This window comes from Macrosteles quadrilineatus, unplaced genomic scaffold (assembly GCF_028750875.1).
Source record: "Macrosteles quadrilineatus isolate MER2022 unplaced genomic scaffold, UCM_ALF_1.0 Scaffold_2__2_contigs__length_208266976, whole genome shotgun sequence".
Taxonomy (NCBI): Eukaryota; Metazoa; Arthropoda; class Insecta; order Hemiptera; family Cicadellidae; genus Macrosteles; species Macrosteles quadrilineatus.
In genome coordinates this window covers 110,526,412-110,548,191 of record NW_026542595.1, presented here as the reverse complement: position 1 = coordinate 110,548,191, position 21,780 = coordinate 110,526,412, and the positions used below count along the sequence as shown (strand labels likewise).

At 32.4% G+C, this 21,780-nt stretch overlaps 1 protein-coding gene across 2 annotated transcripts in view; it reads right to left on the bottom strand.

Moving 5' to 3' along the window:
* Positions 1 to 1,804, bottom strand: part of LOC128987925 (multidrug resistance protein homolog 49-like) — a 49,817-nt gene extending 48,013 nt beyond the window's left edge. Inside the window, exon 1 of one of the 2 annotated variants that reach the window (XM_054409021.1) lies at positions 1,726 to 1,804. The gene's annotated coding sequence lies outside the window, so the exon portion shown is untranslated. The remainder of the gene's footprint in view (positions 1 to 1,725) is intronic. The other variant, XM_054409020.1, reaches the window with a different exon arrangement.
* Between the last annotated feature and the right edge of the window lie 19,976 nt (positions 1,805 to 21,780).

Sequence of the window (21,780 nt, the reverse complement as noted above, 5' to 3'; positions counted from 1 at the left end):
TCAATTCCGCTCTCCGCGTTCCTCTCTCCGCTCTCCGCTTCCGCGCCTAGGAAAACCTAGCTTAAGCGATATTAGGCTTGAAAAACAAACGGCCACTATTTTATAATGGTATAAAGTAGAAACTTGATATTCCATACAAAGATGGGTGATATTGGATGTAATACATGTACCGAGTTTTAAGTTTATATCTTTAAAGGTTGCTAAGATATAACGTAGGCTATTAAGTAAAAAAACACACACAGAGAGATAAACGGAAAACGGGTTGAGATAGGACACTAAACTTGTTATATTACATTTATTGCTTGCTTTGGACTCCCGAATAACCTAGTAAAAATTGCCATAGTGAAACAGGACACCCTGTAAAGAATAGTATCCTATACTCTAATACGAGCAAAGCCTGTTTGTTTGCAAAATTTATCTTAAAATCCAGAGGAAGGATTTTGCTGAAAGATTAGGATTATGTGCTTTTGGGACTACAAAACCGATTATTCAAAGATAAATTAACTGACTTTTCTTTAATTATGTTTGGATGGCACGCAATTTTCTTAATAGAAACAAATAATACGAACAAACGGTGAATACGGATTGCAATCTTACCTTTTATGATGGATATTGAACCGTTTTGTTGCAAGATATGAACTACAATGTTAAATGAATTATGTAATATCATTTTATCTACAATGTCATATAAAATAGAAGACTAAATATACAAATCAACAATATTAGCTGAATATGGTGGTAATCACATTATACCGCAAAACATAACATATAACACCAACAAACTACAACAATAGAACGCAACATTAACTGCGTGTCAAAAATGAAAAACCGCTATTTATAGTTATAACGTTACCTTATGCCTGTGTATCCGGTAGAAATATTAAAATCTAATACGGTTAAACTATTTCATCAACACAACATCACAATAATCTGGTGCATTTTTGTTATTTGTAGTGGTGTTCTCTCGTAAATATATATTCACAAGTGATTTTTGAACGTATTTGTCGGCTATTTTGGTTTTTTGTGCCGTGCATGGAATAGTTTAAGACTTCAAGCGGGCTCCTAGGCTAAAATTTATTAGTATACCCTAAAAGTACCTACATGCCAAATTTTGTGCTGTTATCCGCCAGGTAACAGTATTCTTAAAGTAAAACCCTAAGCAACCTCACTATATATACTAAAAAAACTTTTGCAAAACTTATGGCAGCTAGCCTGGCCATACTACTGGACCGAATTACACGCAGTTTGTACCTAATGAAAGATATTTTCCTGTAGATGTACAGAATCCCTTTATAAATTAAAATAGGCTCAAAAATAAGCACAAAAATGAATTTAAGTTAAAAAAATTTATATGGGTCTTATGGGTTGCCATGTTGGTAGCGAAGTAACATACAAAATATAAACAGTAAATCAAAACAAATGGAAGATATTCCAATCACATGTTTTATTTACAGCGTGGGGTGAAAATTGAGAAGTTCGTACAATATATACTTTTGGTCGAGTTTTCAACCACGGGGTGAGCTCTCGTAAATAAATAACAGAATGATATTTCGAAATATTCTCATTTACTCGTAATTTATAATCTTGAAACATTTAAGAAATATTTTACTATTTGAATTCACACAAATAAATTAACTAATTACATTGTTTATGTTTTACACACTATACATTGATTTATCCTAGGCATGCAAGCACTTAAACAGAAAACAGGAAACACGAACTTACCTAGAACGAGTGAGTGAGCTGACTGAGACAACAGACAACAATGCCGTAGCTGCAGTAGGACGTTTGGCGCAAGCGCACCGACAACCGATTGATGTGTATAAATACCTACTGTACTAAAACACGGATATTGAAACAGAAACGGTAGGTCATACACATAAATTTCGTCACTGGTCCGAAAATAAATAGGTTTGTAATCATTTTTAAATACTGTCCAAACCCCCGTTAAAATCAGCTGATTCGGTTATTTTGGACGGTGACGTCATTTTGTATATGTTTGATCCATAGAATTTCTGTTATAACTCCATGAACTATTCAATGTCAGGATACAAAATATGGGGTCTGAAGTACATAGTCATAGAATGTTTTAATTAATTTCACAAAGGCTTAAGGGGAAATAAATTAGACTTAAGTATTCGTCCCTATATGTCTTTATGTACAATCTGTCGTCTGCTCTTCTTATTATTGTGTCTTATTGTTACCGTTAAATTACACAGTATACTAGATTAAATGGACCATATACAACTAAAAATTTAAATGATAAGTATTTTTTCACCTAATACAACTTGTTAGCAGGTTTTTTCCAAAAGTAAATTGATTTAAAAAATACAAAATCTGGGAACAAATAAAACTTAAAAATGGGACCAGCAAACTGACACATACTTTCCCCTATTAGCTAATCAAAACCCTTAAAGTTGTTATGCAGTGAGGAGTAATGGTAATATGGGTGAAATCACAAAAACATCAATTGCTTACGATTGATATTTTTTACAGCATTGAGAGGTATACCACGTTGTTTGCAGTTAAAAGGACTTTGACATACTACATTTTAATCAAAATTGGTCGAGCCCTTTTTGTAAAAATCATGTTTTTCCGTTATTTTGTGAGTTTTTATGGTTAAATCACCATTGAAAATTCAAATTTAATATAATAGAAGAACTACCAGGCAAAGAACCAATTTCGTCTAAATATAAAGACTGCAGCTCATTAGATATCCACACACACACACAGACATCATTTCGAAAACCAATTGTTTTAGCGCAGGGGCCCAAACACGAATATTTCCACCTAGAACTCGAACTCAAAAATGTTGACGAAAACAATACTTTCTCCATATACTACGTAGGTATATATACTACGTACTACTTATATATAAAGCAAAAACTTCTAGATCTATTCCTCAGTTTTTTCCCGCCGAAGCTATTTGAAGTTATTTGATACTAGTCAATGCAATAACTTGGACGATCCAATGAAAAAGTCTTTGATTCCTTATCTGAAGCAATTAGTGACGATAATGTTTCTAATGCTTGGATTAAAGTAGTTTAAATGTTTGATAGATGATAAAATATATTTACACTCCTAACTGACGTGTTTCCTATGGTGGGGTGCAGGAAGAGTTTTGATTCTGAACAATTTCGAAACGTTTTCTTCCCTGTAAGGGTCTGCTAACACCTGACCTGAAAATCGAGAAAATATAAATTTTTTTATTTAACAGTGATAAACGTGTTTTTTTGCTTCAAATGATGATTTTCAAGACCAAGATGTTTGGGAAATCACCATGCTGTTTTCAGGCATGAGTCCGTCATTTTTGTTCAGACAATCTGTATTATCGATGTACAATCAGACATCGATGTATCGATGAAGTTTGCACTGGGTTAATTGAAGACCATAAAAATGAAATATAGGTAAATATTGTAAGTATGAAGGTTATTAGACATCAGGTTACTTTACTTTACATGTTATAACTGTTACTTTTATGAAAGTAAAACATTAAAAACAATAAGGTTCACTCTTAAAATGCCTCTCAAATATTATTAATTGATAATGATGATAATGTATATTTAATTTCTTTCAACAACTGTTATGAAACATGTATAAATAAATAAGACTAGCGCAGGGTGGTACTCGCTCCAACCCGCCCATTTGATGTTAACCGACATTTTACGGGAACGGACGCGCAACCCCGCTCCGCGCCACTCTGGTGCGTACCACCACGGGCATACCCTGCCCCACGACGCGAGGCGCATCGGAGCGGAGCGGGGTTGCGCGTCCGTTCCCGTAAAATGTCCGCAAACATGCAGGAATCCGAGATCGAAAATTCACGATGTCACCACGATCGCGGGACATCGTTGCGAAATTATCACGAAGCAGGAGATTATCATATTTATATAATACCCCCGCCGCAGCAAACCTGCAGACTAAGCGAATTTCCATTTGACTGATTTGATTTACACTGAAATGTCTACTTAAAAATATAACATTTATTCCCGATTTAAATAGAATTAGTTGAACAAGTACTTAGGTTTGCTGCATCAGGGAGGTAAAACTGTTTTTTTTTAATGTTAATAGTTAGTAAGAAATAAAAACATATTTCAAATTTGATCAAAATATGTTCATAAACAATACAAATATATATATATATGAATTTGAACGGATGGTGTTTTTGGCCTCTAGGGACCTCGAAACGAAAAAAAAATCGGTCCCGCGTCCAGGTCTTACCATGAGTACTACGGTAATAGCTTATTCCCTATATGGGAAATTCGCTAAAAGGCATATCCTTCCAATATAAAGAATAAAAGAAGCCATCTCTTGTATTGTAAGCATTTTATTGAAATAAATTAAAGGGCCATTTAGTTAAATTAAAAATTATTATAAACAGTTTGGGTGAAATATATAGACCACGGCACAACTACATCTCATTTCATTTCAATAATATTGTTTGTGTAGAACTAGATTTTACTTTTTTGGTCTTATCTGCTTTAAACCGATTAAAAACCTTTTGACACACGTACCAAAATTACTATAAATTACTATAAACTGGGCTTAAACTCAGTTTCAAATTGCTACGTTTGAAGTTTTTGAAAACACTGTTAAACGTGTAGTCAACAGGGCGGGTTTTTCTATTTTTGTATTTGTCAAGAATATTTTTTATTTTACACTAAACACACACTTTGCAACTGCATTAAATTAATCTAGTCATCATCCACTAATATAGGTTCTGTGTCTTGGGCTGTAAATTCATCAATGTTCATCTTGAACAACATAAAATGCGTTGGTGTTACATAAGTGTTCTGATAGTTAAACCCGTATATCTAAAGACTAGTGTAAATTGAGCCCTTATTATATAAGTAAAAATGTAATCAAACAGATTAGGTTTGTTAGAAATAGCATAAGGCAAAACAAATATTGAAAAACTCATTCATCCTAAATTTACATACTGTATAACATTTTAATTGCTTGTTTAACATGCGTAGAGTGGTTTTCCCGATTGTTTTATTTGTTTTAATGTATCGAAACATAAAACAAACCTTAGTACTAGTACTACGTTTCAAGTTCCTAGGTTTCATATGTTTTGATAAGTAGTATTAAACTGTTAAAAATGACGAGCTGCTGTACCAGTGTACCATCCGTACACTGCATTTTTCAATGGAAAGTATCGGGGAATATCACTGCTCTAAGTAAATTTTATATAGTAAGTAGTTCAAATCATTCGGTATACCTGAAAAAAATACTTTATAAAAGTTTTAAAACAATTATCAGCTGTTTCTATGAATTTCTATGGAATTTTTCTGTAAGCATTAAGCGCATAACAACGGTTCAATATACAAAATTGTTTGTTTTTTAAGCTCTACAAAATGGTTTGGAAATAAATTGCAAAATTGTATGTTTTTATGCACATAAATGGCAAAAAACAATACCCCATAAAACCCCCATAAACCCCCGTTCCCATAGTCCGATCATGCTGGTTCGCGAGCTCGTTTGAATAAATGTAGGTTTACACATTACACGTTTATACCAAATTTCATAAAAATCTGACCATTTTTGTTCGAGTTATCGTGCTAACGGACTCACATATAAAAAATATATATATGAATTTGAACGTATGGCGTTTTTGGCCTCTAGGGACCTCAAAAGGGAAAAGTAAATCGGTCCCGGGTCCAGGTCACACCATGAGTACTACAGTAATAGGTTATTCCCTATGTGGGAAATTCGCTAAAACAACTAATCGACGTGTCCATTATGCATTCCATTTCTGATTTCGTGGACATATAGATTGAGTGCATAGAAAGGGTTTCCAAGAATTGAGATGTCCACCTAGAACTTGAGGTTTATATTCTAGTCCGAGTTTCCAAAGGATTAAAAAGTCCGATATTTTAAAGGATATATTTAAGTGGAAATTTTCTTATTCTACCGGTTTGCTGTGTTGAGGGTATTCAACAATTAATTATTGCTGCTGATAGTTAACCTAGTCTAGAATCATTATTTAACTTATTTTACACCTGAAGGTTCTTCGCAATTAGAAAAATCTACAAACGTAATAATTCAAATTATTCCTCCCCCTACACTTTAAACAAACACTATCTTGAACATTGTTTACATTACCTTTATTAATTAAAAGCAAACATTACCTACAAATCAATCATTATAAAAAATACCTTGAATGCAAGTAAATTACAAATATTTAAAAAATTAGGGTTTATTCCTTTACTTTTCGCAGTTGATTCTGCAAGAAGGATATATTGAACCCAGTTGGTAAAAGGTCCCAAATTAGCGAGACTATTGCATGCTACTGAGTAGTTAGGTACAACATTACTCCAGCTACACAATACTTTACAAGCCAGGGGAAATAAATGTACATTTCATTATCTGCTTTTGTCAGTGACTAGTAAACAAGGATAGACGGATTTTACATCATCAAAGTCAGCCTTACAAAATGTAGAGAAAGACTGTGCGTCCTTTGAAACATATTATATACTTTGTCTTTTTAATGAACACAATATGCAAGACGTATGCTCAAAAAGTCTATTAAGTCTTGTTTGTAGTTTCAGCATGTTTAACATTCTTTTATGTAAAAAGATTACTAAATTTAAAAAAAATTGATATTCTTAACAAAACAACTTTGCAACCTATAAAAACAACAATCATTAAGCAACCAATTGGTATTAACAATCCCGAAAAATAAACTAACAATTTGTGATGTGGAAATACATTAAAAGTACAACAAAGGTGTAGTAATATTTTTGAAATCACCACTTTTGTGTAAATTATTACTTTCTAACACAAATTAGTTATTATTTTATTTTCAAAGCAATGCAGGGTGAAATAAATGGAAATACATCTTCAGCTAACTAAACTACAACAATGATTTGTCAAATTTATTATTTCAACAAATTATAACTGACCAGCTGGGAAGCATACACAACTTACACTGTACAGATACTTTATACACCAGTTTTCTGTATCCACGCCAGGTTAGGTTAGGTTATATGTACAAAACACATTTACTTTAATTTTAAATGTTTGGTACATAACCTAATACAACCTCACCTAACCTGATATGTTTGGTATAACAGAAAAGTACCCAATATTACTCAAAACTAGGTCCACCAATCCATTGTATGTTTTGAGGTCTAAGGTCAAACGACCCTAACAATGAACATACCAAACATGTATTGACATCCAGAGATTAATGTGACTTGTATTGGCTATGACAAGCTCAAGGCGAATTGATCAGCTGATGTGTGGGATGACAACAGCTGAATTGTGAAATAGACCATCCAAAATTAGCTAATCCCACTGTTGGGAATATTCAATTTATTTATTTCTTCCCCTGTACATATAGTTATGGGGAAAGCCTTGACCTTGTCAACATTTTTGAATTTAAGTTTTGGTTCGGAACCGTACACAAAAAGGTGGTCTTTGAAATGGATGTGTAGGGAGCTAAATTACCTATGGTCCGATTTTGATAAAATTTGGGATGTGAGTTAGTCCAGGAGCTGAGGGGGGTTGAGCATGCATGAAAGTAGTACGCAATGTTATTGCTGATTATCGTAATATGGACTGTGGTGATTCGCCTATTTCAAAAGTGGTCGATAAGGTGGGGGGGAGGGGGCAAACATGGCGGTTTGCGCTATGCGTTAAAACGCTGATATTTCGAAAACGTTATAAGATAGAACATCGGTTAAAACGTCGTTGTAATTCTAAAAATGTGGACTACAATAATGGTTATTGAGTCCGAGGTCGTATCTCTATAAATAAACAAGTTATTGTATAAAATATGTAAAAATGGACTTTTCGTGATGTTTTTTTGGTACTTAAGTACCATACGGAGGCCACCCTTATACAGCGCAATGCAGTGGTTATGTTAGGTTGGGTTATCTTAAATATAAAGCATGACTCATCTGGTATCGTTCAAATTCATAACGAAACGAGGAAAGTCCTACAAACATATATAAGATAACCCAACCTAACATAACCACCGCAGCGTGCTTTATAAGGGTGGCCTCCGTATAATACTTAAGTACCGTTTTTTTACCGAAAGTAGAATTAATTTGTGAGTGTCGCAAAGAAGTAATATCAAATATCTTTGTTGATAGTTGTAATATGGACTGTGGTGATAAAAAATACGCATGTCGCCTACTTTTCAGGTGGTCGAGAACTTGGGGGGAGGGGGGCAAAGATGGCGGAACGCGCTATGCATTGAAACGACTGTAGCTCGATAACGGTACGAGATAGGACATCGGTTAAAACGTAGTTTTAATCCAAAAAATATGGCAATAGGAAAGGTTTTTGAGTAAAAAGTTGTATCTTAACTAATAAAAAAGTTATAACAATAATAAGTTTAACAAAATCTACATTTAATACAGCTATTTTCTTCAAAAATCATATGAACTGTTGATAAAAAATAGTGTAATTACTTAATTACTCGGCTAAATATTAACTAGATGCATTTTCTTATAAGAAAAAAATATATTATTACGAATACATATGGTTTAAAATGTAAAACACGAAAAGTCCATTTTTACATATTTTATACAATAACTTGTTTATTTATAGAGATACGACCTCGGACTCAATAACCATTATTGTAGTCCACATTTTTAGAATTACAACGACGTTTTAACCGATGTTCTATCTTTTACCGTTTTCGAAATATCAGCGTTTGAACGCATAGAGCAAACCTCCATGTTTGCCCTCTCCCCCCCCCCACGTTATCGACCACTTTTGAAATAGGCGACATACGTAATTTTGATCACCACAGTCCATATTACAGTAATCAGCAATAACATTGCGTACTACTTTCATGCATGCTCAACCCCCCTCAGCTCCTGGACTAAGTACTAATTCATGGTATCTCACCAGACGTTTTCCAATTTTTTAATAGTGATTTTTAATGGTGATTTTTCCCATAAAATAACGGAAAAATATAAGTTTCCCAAAAACTGCCCTTTGATAAAAATTTAGTATGTTATGTTCCTTTTCAACACTAAACAAAATGGTACAACGGTGTAAATATTACGGTTCGGAAGTTATTGCAACATAATAAGGGTTGTTGACAAGCTAATGGGAGAAAGTATGTTCCAGATTGATGATATCGTTTATTTTCTTGGCCCTTTAGGCCTAATCTTGAAGTTATGAAACCTATTCTAGAAGCTTACTACAAAAGCATTATTTGTAAAATGGATGATTCCTGTCCATTTTTCAGTTATTTTAAAGTCAAAGATCTTGCTTTATTATCCAAATTAAGGTTAATTTGCTTCATTTAACGTGATAAAATGCCATATTCTACTTTAAAAATATAAACTTGCATGGTCAATAAAAGTAAGATATAAGTAAATTATTTATTGACTTTTACAAATTTCAAACAAATCATGCAATAGTTTACCAGTTCAATATAGACCCCAAAAATTTCATATTTATTGTGTGAAATCGATTATATATAATCATTTTATCATTGGATAATTTTAAAGGATGGAGCACCTTTTTCGATGATATCACCATCAATAAGCCTAAACCACTTGATGGGTTATCACTGATACCGTTGTTAAGGTCAAGTACATTATACAATTCAATTTACTACCTTATTATTTGTTGTGAGAGTCTTCAATTTATCATAGTAGCATCTCAAAATGTTAGTTTTAAATATTAAGTAGGATTTTAATTTAATATATTTGTAGGCCTACCAAAAGGGTTTTCGATCTATTATTTAATTTTATTAGCGAATTTCCCATATAGGGAATAAGCTATTATTGTAGTACTCATGGTAAGACCTGGACCCGGGACGGATTATTTTTTTCGTTTTGAGGTCTCTAGAGGCCAAAAACACCATCCATTCAAATTCATATATATATTTGATATATATTTGATTGTAATCAGAATCAAAGAAGAAGTATGCATCTGTCAGGTATTCAAAGAAAACTGAACACATTATCAAGAAAACGTTTAAAAAACAAAATTTTACCACATCTTTCAGATCAGAAAACAATTTGCAGAAAATATTAAGCAACACGAATAAACCCAGCAATATAAATAAATTCAAAGGTTCAGGCGTATACCAACTTAAATGTAATGATTGTAACCCATTTTATATAGGACAGACGGGCAGACCTTTTGAACTGAGATTTAAGGAGCATGTTAAAGAGCTTGAGAATATTAGTAGAACGCCAGGAACAAATATTAAATCCAAATATGCGGAGCACTTAAGTGAACAGGGGCACACTTATACAAAAATAAGTAGTAACTTGGAAATCTAAGCGAGGGATAAGAAAGGACAGCTGCTTGACAGACTAGAGGAAATGGCTCATAGAAACAGCAAGTCGCTCTTGCATAGGTATAGTTTATCTCAATACGAATACTGTGTAGCACGGATCTCTAACCTGTATGCTATCCTCCACTACGGCCCCCAGATGGAGTGTGTCGTGCCGCGAAACGCGTCGTGAGACATGCTATATAGGTTTTAGAGATAACGACTTGAGATTTCGCCCCCAAACATCTTGGTCTTGAAAATCATAATTTGAAGCAAAAAAAAAACACGTTTATCACTGTTAAATAAAAAAAAATATATTTTCTCGATTTTCAGGTTATTTGTTAGCAGATCCTTACAGGGAAGAAAAAGTTTCCATATTGTTCAGAATCAAAACTCTTCCTGCACCCCACCATAGGAAACACGTCAGTTAAGAGTGTAATATCTTTTATCATCTATCAAATATTTGAACGACTTTAATCCAAGCATTAGAAACATTATCGTCACTAGTTGCTCCAGATTACGAATCAATGACTTTTTCATTGGATCGTCCAAGTTATTTCATTGACTGGTATCAAATAACTTCAAATAGCTTCGGCGGGAAAAACCGAGGAATAGATCTAGAAGTTTTTGCTTTATATATCCTTTGAGTATATGGAGAAAGTATTTTTTTTGTCAACATTTTTGAGTTTGAATTCTAGGTGGAAATATTCGTTTTTGGGCCCCCTGCGCCAAAAAATTGGTTTTCGAAATGATGTCTGTGTGTGTGTGGATATCTAATGAGCTGTAGTCCTAAGATTTTGACGAAATTGGTTCTTTGCCTGGCAGTTCTTCCATTATCTAAAATTTTAATTTTTAATGGTGATTTAACCATAAAAACTCAGTAGTGGTGAACCCAGAAAGAGAAGCCACTTTAGGCACGTTTTCCCCATAAGAATAACATGGTGAGCTTTTTTTGACCACTTTTTTAAAAATCCAGCTCTCGGCCTATACAAGCCTATACAAATGTTCAATACCATTGTACAACTCCATTACTATTTCAAATCCACATCCATTCACAAAATCGAGCGAGGTTTGTACGCGAACTTGGGTGCGCTCCCCCATATAAAATGCATGCTACCCATATAAAATAATGTTAAATTTTTTTCTTACTTTTTGATTTTTTTATGTTGTAATATTGTTTATAATCAAAAGTTGACACCCACTACGTTTGCCAGAATTTCAACCGTTTTGCCGTATCTCAAGCCGTTTTCGAGATATAAGCGTTTTTAGATAGTTTTTACGGACTTAGACGATTTTTCATGGTAAATTTTATTCCTACCCATATAAAATAATGTTAAATTTTTTTCTTACTTTTTGATTTTTTTATGTTGTAATATTGTTTATAATCAAAAGTTGACACCCACTACGTTTGCCAGAATTTCAACCGTTTTGCCGTATCTCAAGCCGTTTTCGAGATATAAGCGTTTTTAGATAGTTTTTACGGACTTAGACGATTTTTCATGGTAAATTTTATTCCTACCCATATAAAATAATGTTAAATTTTTTTCTTACTTTTTGATTTTTTTATGTTGTAATATTGTTTATAATCAAAAGTTGACACCCACTACGTTTGCCAGAATTTCAACCGTTTTGCCGTATCTCAAGCCGTTTTCGAGATATAAGCGTTTTTAGATAGTTTTATGGGCACTGTCACAAGGGCCAAGTGAAGCGGTCATGCGACTGGGGAATCCCCAGGCGTGTGACGTCACCGGGGACGAGCCTATATATAGAAGTGGCATCCGGGTGATATTTCATTCTCGTGCGTGATGCCGACCTGTCAACACTGCCCCGCCTCGCTGTCCAAGAAGAGCAATTTGGTCCGCCATTACAAGTTGGTACATCAAATGAAGGTGAAACTGTGCAAGGTTTGTTATTTAATCTGAGATAATAATGTGGCTCTAAAATCACATATATTACAAAGTCATAAGAATTGTAATTTTTGTAAGAAAAATGTGGTTGGTCATTTTAAAAGACATGTCAATTCTTGCAATAATTGTCCATATACAATGATTGAATTTTTTGGTGAATCGACTAGAACTGAACTTAAAAATACTCTTCAGTCTTGTCCCTTGCCGATAAAATGGACTTTAGTAAGGAGAATCAAATTTATAAAATATTCAATGGATCAAAATGGACAGTTAGTTAATGAAAAAGAATGTATTGCAGATTTTAGAAGCCTTACCACCTTAACTATTGAGAAAAGAGATTTAATACCCCAAATTGACAATGCTCTTTTAAAGATTGACACTTCCATGCACAAATACCAATCCCAGGGCAGTGGATGGATATATGACCATACTAAGTATTGGCAGTTGCATGTTTACAAGTACAAGCCCTTAACTCCAAAGTCATACATTCCCACACCAGAGAGTATTAAATCGAAACATGCAGTTTTAAATATAAAAAATGCTGATAATAAATGCTTTCTTTGGTCAGTTTTAGCAGCTTTACATCCAATGAATTGTATTAATGAACATGCAAATAGAGTCTCTAATTATGTACCATACGAAGGTCAGTTAAATATGACAAACATAAAGTATCCTGTGAAAATATCTGATATAGATAAATTTGAAAGACAAAATAATATAAGTGTTAATGTATTTGGAGTTGAAGACCAGAAATGTATATATCCATTAAGAACAACCAAACTAAACAGTAATACTCATATAGATTTATTATTATTACAAGAAGGTCGTAAATCACATTACTGTTTAATTCGTGATTTTAATAAGTTAATGCTGCGGTCTACAAAAGATAACAATAAGAAGTATTTTTGCAAGTTGTGTTTACAACATTTTTATACTAATGATATATTAGAACGTCACGCAACATATTGTAAGAACTTTGATGCGCAAAGAGTGGAAATGTCTAAACAAGATACATTACAATTTAAAAATTATAAATATCAACTTAAAGCCCCATTTGTGATTTATGCAGATTTTGAATGCTTTATAAACTCTAACAACCATACTCCATCTGGATTTGCATTTGTTGTAGTGAGAGATTCTAAGATTATTTCTGAAGAGTTATATAGTGGCGAAAATGTTATGGATGTGTTTTTCAAAAGGTTGTTTGAGACTTATGACTTCATTAAAAGTCAAATGGCGATATATATTCCTCTTGTAATGACTCCTGAACAAGAGGCATCTTTCCAAAACTCAACGCATTGTCATATTTGTGAAAAGCCCCTATATTTTGATAGGGTGAGAGATCATTGTCATTCAAATGGTCACTACCGTGGAGCTGCCCACAATGATTGTAATTTAAACTATAAAGTAACAAAGAAAATCCCAGTATTCTTCCATAACTTAAAAAATTATGATGGTCATTTAATAATGCAACACTTGGGAAAGTTTAATCGTAAATTAAATTGCATAGCCAAGGATATGGAAAAGTACATTTCGTTCTCAGTTGATGATTTAGTATTTTTGGATTCCTATAACTTTCTGTCCCTTCCATTATACAAATTAGCTTCCAATTTAAATACATTTAGATTCATAGACAATCCACTACTACAACGTAAAGGCGTATTTCCCTATGAATATATGACGGGACCAGATAAGTTTGCAGAGTCTCTACCCCCAATTGAATCATTCTATAGCACTCTAACTAAAGAACATATCTCTATCAACGAATACGAACATGCTAAAAATGTCTGGACCCATTTTAATATAAATAATTTACAAGAATATCATGATTTATATCTTAAAACAGATGTATTGCTACTGGCTGATGTGTTTGAGACATTTAGAGACCTGTGTTTAAAGGATTACAAACTGGACCCCGTACATATGTATTCACTTCCTGGATTAACATGGGAGGCCTGTCTTAGAATGACTGGTATAAAATTACAACTATTTCAAGATATTGACATGCATTTGTTCATAGAAAGTGCGATTAGAGGAGGAGTCAGTATGATTTCCACACGTTACGCTAAAGCCAATAATAGATATATGGGTGAACACTATGACCCCAATCAAGAGAGTGTGTATTTAATATATTTAGACTGTAACTCGCTATACTCTACAGCAATGTGTGAGCCACTGCCCGTGGATGGATTTCGTTGGACAAATGAGATAGACTACAAATATAATCAAAATGATGAGTTTGGATACATTTTAGAAGTTGATTTAAAATATGATAAAAGCTTACATGATTTACATAATGACTATCCATTAGCACCAGAGAAAATGAATGGCAAATTAATACCTAATTTAAATGACAAAACTAAATATATTTTACATTACAAAGCATTACAAAAATATGAGGAATTGGGTTTGATTGTTACAAAATACCACAGAATTTTAAAATTTAGACAGTCTAAATGGCTTGCGCCCTATATTAATTTTAATATTGAAAAACGAAAATGGGCTAAAAATGATTTCGAAAAAGACTTTTACAAATTGTTAAATAATAGTCTCTTTGGTCGAACAATTATGAATCAACGAAAGTTTCGTGACATATATCTCAAGGATGAGTCACTATTAACAAAATATGTCACTAATCCAAGGTTTGACTGTAGCAAAAAGTTCGATAACAATTTACATGCTATACATTTAAATAAATTAGTTGTAAAGTTTAATAAACCTATATATTTAGGAATGACAATTTTGGATATCAGTAAAGTAATAATGTATGATTTCCACTATAATTATATGTCAAAATTTAAGAATAAAAGATTTCTTATGACAGATACAGATTCTTTAATGTATTCTATAGTTACAGAGGACTTTTACAAGGAAATAGAATGTGATTTGCACTATTTTGATACCTCTGGATATAGTAAAGACCATTTCTTATACTCCGATAAAAATAAAAAAGTCACTGGCAAGTTTAAAGACGAATTAGATGGTCATATTATGTATGAATATTGTGGTTTAAGACCAAAGTTATATTCTTATATTCCTCTAAAATGGTTATATGAAGAAGACAAGCAAGCTTTAGAGGTGAAGAAAGCTAAAGGAGCTGATGGTGCTACAGTTAAACATCTCCTTAGACATCAACATTATTTGAACTGTCTTGCAACTGGGCAAGATTACTATGAGAATGTGACAAGAATTAAATCTACAAATCATCATCTTCAAACCTTGACCATGAACAAGAAAGTACTATCCTTTGACGATGACAAGAGGTTTATTCTGGAAGATGGCATCAATACTCTTGCGCTTGGTCATTATAAAATTGATCAAACATAGTTATGTTCAAATGTATGTAGATATATTTAATGTTGCAAAATAAATACAAATGTTAAAAAAACTCCAGTCTTTCATTTATTTACCCTTACCATCCTCTTGATAGAATTGGTCAAACATAAATCTATATTTGCCATTATTCTTTGACCTTTCTTTGTCTATTACGAAAAAGCCATATTTAGTTTTATCCCAACATTGGTGACAGAGATTTTTAAATTGGTCAAATGAAAAGTCATTACCAACATGATTGTGATATACATGTTTTAAATTTAAATCATCTTGTTTGAATAATATAAGGAAATTTACATTATCACGTAAATGTTTGTGTACTTTGCTGTAAGATTGACACAAGTAAAAACAGTTAATATTTTTATGTCGACCCATTGAGAAAAATTGTGTAATATTTGGACTATTTATGTCATCAAATACAACAACTGACTGTGATTTTACATCATTTGGTGTGATTTCACAGTCAGTAAACGTGTGTAATTTCACTTCATCACACAAACTAAATATGTCAATTATTTTTTTATATTTTTCTTGTTCTAAAGATTTAGATATTAAATATAAGTTTGTAAATTTTAATCCTTCCTTTCTTACAATTAAGTTATAAATTACAACCGTCTTCCCACTTCCACTCGGACCACAAATAACACATCGAATATTGGTAGGAAATAGACCCAACTTCTTTGGTATATTTTCCTTAGTATGTACTATTTTAAATTTGTGTTTTTGTTGAATAAAAGACATTTTTTATATAATAAAAATGGTAAAAAATGTCAATAAGAAAACATGTAAAAAGGGCAAAGGTTTATTCCTAAAGCCTTACAGGGGTCGAGGGTTATTGAATACTCTTATAAATAACCTTCCATTCCCACTTCACATACCATCATATCGGTACTGTGGACCTGGAACGAATGTACGTGAGAATTTAGCTAAAAATGTACCTCCAAAAAATAAACTAGACTCTTATTGTAAAGAGCATGACATATTCTACATGAATAATCCCGATACCGCTGCTCGGAACAAAGCAGACATGAGATTAGCAGACTTAGCTTGGACTAGAGTTACGGCCAATGATGCAAATCTCGCTGAAAAAGCTGCTGCGTATGCCGTGACAAATTTGATGAAGGCAAAAGCAAAAATGGGAATGGGATTAAAATTTAATAAAAAAGATGGACAACTACCAGCTGTTAGAGGCTGCAAAAGACGTGCCTCACTTCAGGGGAGTGTACCTAAAAAGCGAGCTAAAAAATCTAACACCAAGAGTAAAAGAGTGCGGAATAGTTAATTTAGATAGCTCATCTGGCACACATTGGACAGCATATCGTAAAAATAAAGATATTGTAATTTATTTTGACCCATTTGGAATCCAACCTCCAAAAGAAGTAATTAAATATTTTGAGGGATATAAAATCTACTATACAACCGATCAAATACAAGATTTAAATAGTTCTATTTGTGGAATTTTATGTTTATCATTCATAAAAAATATTTCTTTATAAAAATGGATTCATTTACTATAACATTTTCGGGTACAGAGCCAGAGCTAAAGTCAGTGTTCTTTCCTCCCATAGAATTAAATGATGATTATTTAATTGGATTAGTAGATTTTCAAAGTTATAATTCCATATTTAATGTTAAAAAACCACTAAATACTTTAACATATTACAAAGTAGAGAAAATGACATTACCAAAAGGAGAGATCTCAGTTGATGATTTAAACCAGTTATTAAATGGAAAACTTAAAGTTATAGTAGATAAAAATGGAGAAGCATTAATTAATACTAAATCCAAACTTTTATTTAAAGGGCTTATTCCAAAATTAAACCAACTTAAAGGCAACAAATTAACCATTAGAGAAGGTGATGATGTTTTCTATTATGACCACAATGCTCCAGTTACAATAGAAATTTCTGAAGGAACATATGAGGTGGTTGAGCTTGCAAAGGAAATTCAAAAGCAAATCCCAGACTTTTTCCTTACAGCTAATAATAAAACTATGAAAGCGACATTACTTTCTAGCCACGTGTTTGATTTTACAAAACCATGTTTAGGGTCTATTTTATTAGGATTTAAAGGTGTTTCTACTCCTGGTGTTCAGTTTGAATCTACAAATAAAATAAACATTAATAATGTAAATGTGATTAGAGTAAAATGTAATATTGCAAACGGGTCCTATTTAAATGGCAACAAATCACACACCATACATAGCTTTTATCCAGAAGCTCCTCCTGGCTACAAAATTATTGAAGTTCCAAGAAATATTATATATTTTCCTGTAAATAAGAGAAGTTTAGATGTTGTCAGTATTACATTTGCCGATCAACACGACAAGGCAATTGACTTTAACGGAGAAGAAACTACAATTACTTGTCATATAAAAAAGATATGAGAATTTATAAGAATTTATCTATAAGTGTACAAAATGCTAGGTTCCTAAAATCAATAGGACTAAAGTTAAAATTTTCTATTAATAAAAATGGAAGATTTTCTAGACGTTACAGGGAAATCCCAATTCGACGATAGTGTGGTTAAAATTACAAATCACTCCTATGTTCCCCACAACACTTTAGCAATAAATAATTCTGATGAAATTCGAATATGTATTAATAATCAAGATTTGCTAACTCTCCCATGTAGGAGTTATCTGTATATTAAAGGAGAAATTGAAAATCATGATAAAGGTCATTTTATAAATAATGCATTTGCATTCTTATTTGATGAAATTAGATACGAAGTTGCAGGTAAAGAAATAGACATTGTAAGAAACCCAGGAATTTCTAGTCTTATGAAAATATTGAGCTCTTACAATAAAACAACTAAATTGACAAATGTAGCATTTGATTCTGACACGAATTTAAAAGAGTTCCATAAAGGTGGCAAGTTTAGTACATGTTTACCATTAGAGTTATTAATGGGTGTGTTTGAGGATTTTAATAAGGTATTAGTAAATGTCAAACAAGAATTGGTATTGAAAAGATCCAAAAATGATTTGAATTGTATATTAACAACCACTAGTGCTCCAGCCAGTGGCACTGCTGATATGATTCCCAAAATTACACTTAACTCAATTCAATGGGTTATGCCACATGTAATACCATCAGATGGGGAGAAGTTACAATTACAAAAGATGTTATTGCAAAATAAAAATTTGCAAATTGCATTTAGAAGTTTAGAGCTGCATGAACTTCCATCATATCCCAATACTACAAGACATACATGGTCAGTAAAGACATCATCAAGTTTAGAGAAGCCTAGGTATATTATATTTGGTTTCCAAACAGCTAGGGATAATAGTGCACGAAAAAGAACTGACGAATTTGATCACTGTAAATTAAAAAATCTCAAAGTATTTCTAAACTCTGAATATTATCCTTATAGTGATTTAAATCTCGACTTTGAAAATGGAGATGTCTCTAAAGCTTATGAGATGTTTATGAGGTTTAGAGAGACTTACTATAATACTATCCCAGATCCTATGATTAGTAGGGTTGAGTTTATGAAGAAATATCCACTAATTGTAATAGACTGTTCTAGACAGAACGAAACAGTGAAGGAAGGAATTGTTGATATTAAATTAGAGATTGAAACTGCAGAAAATGTACCAGCAAATACATCTGCATATTGTTTGATAATACATGATAAAGTGTTTGAGTACAATCCTTTGTCAAATGAGATAAATAAAATGTAAATAAAAGATGAAAAACATTCAACAAGAATTGGTTGACTCTGCAAATCAAATACGAGAGAAATATAGAGCTTTAAAACGTGGCAAGTTTCTAGAGGCTGAAGAGAGGTTCCAAACATTCCAACCTTTAATAGAGCCATTACAAGAATTAAAGAAAATCACATCTATTGGTAAAACAGAGAAGCCTCAAATGGAGATACTCCCAATGACTCCATCTAGAATATCAATGATACCAAGATTACAACCAATACAGCAATCCACTCCACAGAAATTAGATTTTGGTCTTTTAGCATCAGACTATTTAGGAAATTACCTCAGTAAAAGTAGTATGACAGACACTACATATGGTATTAGACGAGAAGCAAATAAATTTTTTATTGGAAATAAGGAAGTTGATATTGCCAATGATGATGTTACAGTTGCAAATAAAACTTACAAGGGGACAAAAGGCTTGTGGCAGTTGTTAACTTTAAAAGAACCTGAGGATTATACTCCGGCTGATTTGCAAAATTATAAAGAAATTTTGGAAGCTACAAATGGACATTTAAAGAGTTACAAAGATGGTGCACCAATTTCAAGTAATAGACATACTAAATATCTTAATATAATTAAACCTCTATTTAAATCTGTTGGTGAAGGTTTGAGACAAGTGACTGGTAATAAAATAGACTATATTTATTGGGATGATCCTAATGAGCTTGTAGATAGGTTAAGACTTCTTTGGCTAAGTCGCCAAGCCGGTAACTCAGGAGTGGATAATGAAATAGATTCCATTATTGAGGAATTGAGAGAAAGTGGTATTATTTATTAAATAAAAATATGTTTATAGATAAATTTTATCGTTTATATAATCCATATAATAAGCCTGCAGAACCCAGGGCTAGTAGTGAACCTACTTTGAATTTACAAGACGATAGTTGGAATTGTTTAAACCGTAAAATTGGTAATGTTAAAGATGGAGAGTTTGTAGATGATGTATCAACTTTGGGTCAGACATTAACTAGAAAAGGTGATGTCTTTTTACAAGGTAAAACTAAATATGAGTTTTTAGAATCTAAGAATAAAAAGTGGAATGCTAAAAAACAGAAAATTACTAATGTGGAAAAGGGTGAAAGTTTAGATGATGTGCCCACTTTACAACAGACTTTAATACGAAAAGAAGATGGTAAATTTGTACAAGACAATAATAATTATGAATTTTTAGAATCAGAAAATGGTGTTTGGAATGCTAAGAAACAGAAACTTAGCGATTTGATGGAAGGTACAGATAGTAAGGATGCTGTGAATGTTTCACAAGTTCCAAAAATGGAAGTAGGCTATTGGGATTTTAATAATAAAAGGTTAGTATGTGTTAAACCTGCCATTGATGACACTGACTGTGTTACAAAAGAACAGACTATAACTTTTGATAATAAAGAAAAATGTTGGGATGCCAAAAAACAATATATAAGAAATCTACCAATGGGGGAATATTTAGATGATATTTGTTTAATGTCACAAGCTATGTATTATGATGGATCAAAATTTGTATATGCAGGAAGAAAATTTAATTTGATGGAATACAATCCTGATTTATTAGTTGCCGACCCTACATCTTTGAGCGGATTTAAGTATATAGATAATAGACCATATATACCAGAAAACTATGTATTTAAAAGAATGGAAGATAATCTATTGATTGGGGCTAATGGTAATATATTTACAGTACAAGGAAAGAGTGATGTTATAAAAAATGAATGAAATTGCATACGAACTTCATAAGCCTGCAAGAAAGAATTTCATTAGAAGGTCTTTTAAAGTATTAGGTATAAACGAAACTGTACAAATAGATTTAATTGATATGCAAAACTATGCTAGAGAGAATTCTGGCAATAAATATATTTTAACTTTAATAGATACATTTTCTAAAAAAGCTTATGCTGCTCCACTAAAGAATAAGACAGGTTTGGTGGTTACAGAAGCCATTAAAACCATTCTACCAAAGGGGGTTAAAAACATTCAATCTGACAATGGAAAAGAATTTTTTAATCAATATTTTAGCAAACTAATGAAAAAATTAAATATTAATCACTATCACACGTTTTCTACAACTAAGGCTGCAATTGTGGAGAGGTTTCAGAGAACTTTAAAGAATTGGTTATATAGGGAATTTAGTGCTCAGGGAAGTTATAAATGGTTGGATTTACTTCCAAAGTTAATTCGAAAATATAATAATAAGGTGCATAGATCTATAGGAATGAAGCCTAACCAAGTGAGTATTAAGAATAGTAAATATGTGCATGAGAGGTTGCCTTCTAAAGTAGTGCAAGTTAAAAAGCCAAGATATAAGGTAGGTGATAGTGTGAGAATTTCCAAGTATAAACATGTTTTTAGTAAAGGATATACCCCAAATTGGACAGGTGAGTTATTTACAATAGCAGAAGTTAAGAATACAAAGCCTGTGACTTATATCTTGAAAGATGAAAATGGTAATATAATCAGGGGAGGCTTCTATACAGAGGAATTGTTAAAGACCAAATATAAAGACATGTATTTGATAGAAAAGGTTATTAGGAGAAATGGTGATTTATTATATGTCAAATGGCTTGGGTTCCCAAGTAGCCAGAATT